This window comes from Nicotiana attenuata, unplaced genomic scaffold, assembly GCF_001879085.1.
Source record: "Nicotiana attenuata strain UT unplaced genomic scaffold, NIATTr2, whole genome shotgun sequence".
NCBI lineage: Eukaryota > Viridiplantae > Streptophyta > Magnoliopsida > Solanales > Solanaceae > Nicotiana > Nicotiana attenuata.
Genome location: NW_017670668.1, coordinates 95,787 through 99,409, shown reverse-complemented (window position 1 = coordinate 99,409; position 3,623 = coordinate 95,787).

The following is a 3,623-nucleotide window of genomic DNA, read 5'->3' as shown; positions in this document are numbered from 1 at the left end:
ATCATACAATTTAAGGTACTTATACAAGAGTCAAAAACTGAGCCTAAGCGTCACAGCCAAAGTACTCACTATTCTCAAGGCATAACCAAGTCAAGAGATATTGCTTCAATTCAAAACACAACACAATGGCTCCTATTCCTAAAAAAAAAACTAACTACACCCGGTTCAAATAAAATTCTTGGAAAAGAACGGCGGCATAAAGAAAAACCAAGGGGGAATTATTACACTACCTACAAAGAAAATCTTTTTGTTTTTTTTTCTTTAGACTTAAATCCCTCAAGAAAATTGTCTAATAGATCCATCGTCGGGAAAAGTCCAATCTTTTAAAGAAAAAATACTATTTAATTAAACTAATACAGCTAAAGTAGCATGAAAAGTCACCCAGACAATCTCATCACCCCACACTTAAAATTGTGCATTGTCCCCATTGCACAGCATAACCATAAGAGGGTAGGAGAAACTCCCTGGTAGGCCAAAGGCCGAAGCACTAGCAGTTCATGGGGGTACTCAGACTTCTCCCAGGCTTGGTCCTTCGTGCGGGTACCTCATACTTAGTTCCAACCATTTGGTTTGCTGTTGCATCCTTCCAATACCTTTGCTTTCCATGCTCCTAGAAAAATAAAAAAAATTGGCAATACAATAAAAAATAAATAAAGAAAGCAATAAAGCTGGGTTGCCTCCCAACAAGCGCTTGATTTAACGTCGCGGCACGACGCGAATCACTTTTTGCCTCCACCTTGAGCTTATGAATTGAACCCCAAGTTTTGCTTCAAGCTTATGATTATGCTCTTGGGGCGGTACAAATTCTTGCGAGCCAAAAATTAGATAAAATCTTATGCACTTTGTTGGCTCTCGACCGAGGAGTGTCACCTTGCCTAGACGACCTTGAGAAATCCAAAATATAAAGCTCATCTACCTCTTCCTTGGACTCCTTTTTATGCTCATAAGGGTGAATTTCCATTTCACCGTCTGAACATAATGTAGAGAAGTGTTTGGAATGAGGCCCAACGCGCTCAAATACATAAACTTCAAGATTTTTAACCTCCTCAACACCAATCACACTAGAGTCAACTAAATTTGTATCTTCAACGTCCTTGGTTGACTCTAGTATTACTTCTTCAACATTGACATCCTCAAATTCTAGTTGGATAGGTTGTTGATGTTCTACTCTGACCTCCCCAATTAACACCTCAAATTCATGCTCTTCTTGGCTACTATCCTCAATATTGGCTTGTTGAGCATTAAAAGCTCCAACCACTTGACTCAATTGAGCCTCCAACTTGCGAATAGTTGCCTCTTGCCTTTCTATGTGCAATTGTTTCTCATTGTTTTGTTCCAGAAGGCACTTTAGCATATCCTTGATCTCCTTCAGGTCCGCATTCCCAGGTTCTTTATTCCTATTAACTTCACAAGAAAAGGTAGAACCATCATAGTAAGGGGTTGGGGGAAAATAAGAAATATAAGCACAACCATGAAGGTGACCATTTTTACCACCACACACATCACACAACTCGCTCTTAGGAACGTTTTGAAAATTTTGCCACGGGTGGTTTCCTTCACAATATGTATGGAGATCAATAGTAGAATTATCTACACCTAAATTCCCATAATTCCAAGACGCCATGTTTCTCAAATCAACATTTATAAAAAAAAATACAAAAAAAAAACAAACTAAAAGTCCAAACTTGAACCCTAGCAATATATGAAGCTTCAACTACACCGTTAGTTCCCCGGCAATGGTGCCAAAATTTGATCACGCCCAACTCTAGTCCTAAAAAGGATAAGCGGTCGCTGCAAATATAATCCGGTCTAAAAGTCCGGAGTCGAATCCCACAGAGAACTAAGGCTTAGCTGTATCTGTTTAATATCACCAAGAAGACAAGATTGAAAATAAATAAACAGTTAAAAACTAACTATGCTTGAATTGTAAACAATTAGAATAAAGGTCTAAGGTAATGGTTTCCCCCGTTGTTGATTTCCTTGATTGTATGTTTCTTATAGCGTTGACTTAGTTGCCTCTATCAATCATGAACTCTCCAGCTATCATAAATCTCTCTCAAGCAATTATGATAATTTACTAGACGTACTCTCTCAAGCTACGCTAGCTAGATTCGCATTACAGTTCACCTAGATCGCACCCGAGGTATCGTTATCTCTAATCCAACCTCTAAACCCTCGGTTATGACTCTCGCCTATACTCCGGGAGTGATGTTGTTCAAACAACTACCTAACTATGCACTCTTTCTCAAGCAGATACATAATAAATAGGAACGGCTAATTGAGGATCCTTTCAATTAACCACAATCAAAACATAGTTGAACAAATAGAGATTAAACTAATTCAAATCTATATTACTTATAACAACCAATCCATCCCCAACGGGTTTCACCAAAACCTTAGATTAGAAAAGTTAGCTACTCATGAAAATAACAAAAATCACAAAAGAATTCATATTCAAAGGTAAAAGAACAAAGAAGAAGATTAAAGATTGATGCCCAATGATCCTCCTTGCCTCTTGCCATTCCTTCTGATGTTTTTCACTTCCAAAAATCATTCTCTCCTTTCTTGGCCGGCTGGCCGGCTTCCCTCGTTTAATATAGGGTTTAGGGCTTAAAATCCCGTATTTTGCAATTTGGTCCCTGAAGTTTACGCGTCCTGCCGCGGTCCTACCGCGGTTACGCCGGGACCGCGGCCAGAGTGGCCTTCAGAATCTGCAGCAGTGTTCTGCCGCGTCAGGTCCGCAGTCGCAGGTTCAATCGCGTGTTTGACCCTGTTCCGTTTGGAATTTGGAAAAACGTAAAACATGAAAGTTGTAGACCTTTGAGTTAGCTTTCCAAGAATATATTGTGGAGCCCAAATGGAGTTCTGAGCGAAAAGTTATATCCATTTTACTAGACAGTACGCGATATGCCTACTCGATTCTTCGTTCGCTCTAACTATTATCCGTTGACCCCCAAACACGATCCCAGCTTTTTGCAATTTGGTCCCTGAAGTTTACGCGTCTTTCCGCGGTCCTACCGCGGTTACGCCGGGACCGCGGCCAGAGTGGCCTTCAGAATCTGCAGCAGTGTTCTGCCGCGTCAGGTCCGCAGTCGCAATTTCAATCGCGTGTTTGACCCTGTTCCGTTTGGAATTTGGAAAAATGTAAAACATGAAAGTTGTAGCCCTTTGAGTTAGCTTTCCAAGAATATATTGTGGAGCCCAAATGGAGTTCTGAGCGAAAAGTTATATCCATTTTACTAGACAATGCGCGATATGCCTACTCGATTCTTCGTTCGCTCTAACTATCATCCGTTGACCCCCCAAACACGATCCCGGCTTTTTGCAATTTGGTCCCTGAAGTTTACGCGTCCTTCCGCGGTCCTACCGCGGTTACGCCGGGACCGCGGCCAGAGTGGCCTTCAGAATCTGCAGCAGTGTTCTGCCGCGTCAAGTCCGCAGTCGCAGGTTCAATCGCGTGTTTGACCCTGTTCCGTTTGGAATTTGGAAAAACGTAAAACATGAAAGTTGTAGACCTTTGAGTTAGCTTTCCAAGAATATATTGTGGAGCCCAAATGGAGTTCTGATCGAAAAGTTATATCCATTTTACTAGACAGTGCGCGATATGCCTACTCGATTCTTCG